Raw genomic sequence first — 459 nt, 5'->3', positions numbered from 1 at the left:
GTAATCTATACCCCTCCCGTTTCACCACCCCCCAAAAAAAAAAATAAAAAAGATAAGAAACAAAAAAGCTAAAAGTAAAGCAATTTGTGCCATTAAATAATTACTGTTTAATATTAGATAAATACAACAAATAAAAAAAATTATATTTGGATCCTCTTTATTTTTTATATAAACTGCTATAACTTATAGAGTTTTACACAAATACACATAAACTCCTATAGTGTATTGCAATTTATGTGAAAATATAAATTATATATAGAACAACCTCCTATCACCTCCTACTTGAAAAACCTTGCTTTCTCCTTTCTCTCTCAAATTTAATCTATACATTGAATATTTTTGTTGAAAAACATATCTAACGGATTTAGAAGGCTATATTTTAGTTAAATTAAAACCCATTTAAATTACTGTTGACTTATTTATTTACTAAAAATAACGACGGATGTTAATAACGGTTGA

This window comes from Arachis ipaensis, chromosome B09 (genome assembly GCF_000816755.2).
Source record: "Arachis ipaensis cultivar K30076 chromosome B09, Araip1.1, whole genome shotgun sequence".
NCBI lineage: Eukaryota > Viridiplantae > Streptophyta > Magnoliopsida > Fabales > Fabaceae > Arachis > Arachis ipaensis.
Note: the sequence above shows the minus strand (reverse complement) of the source record.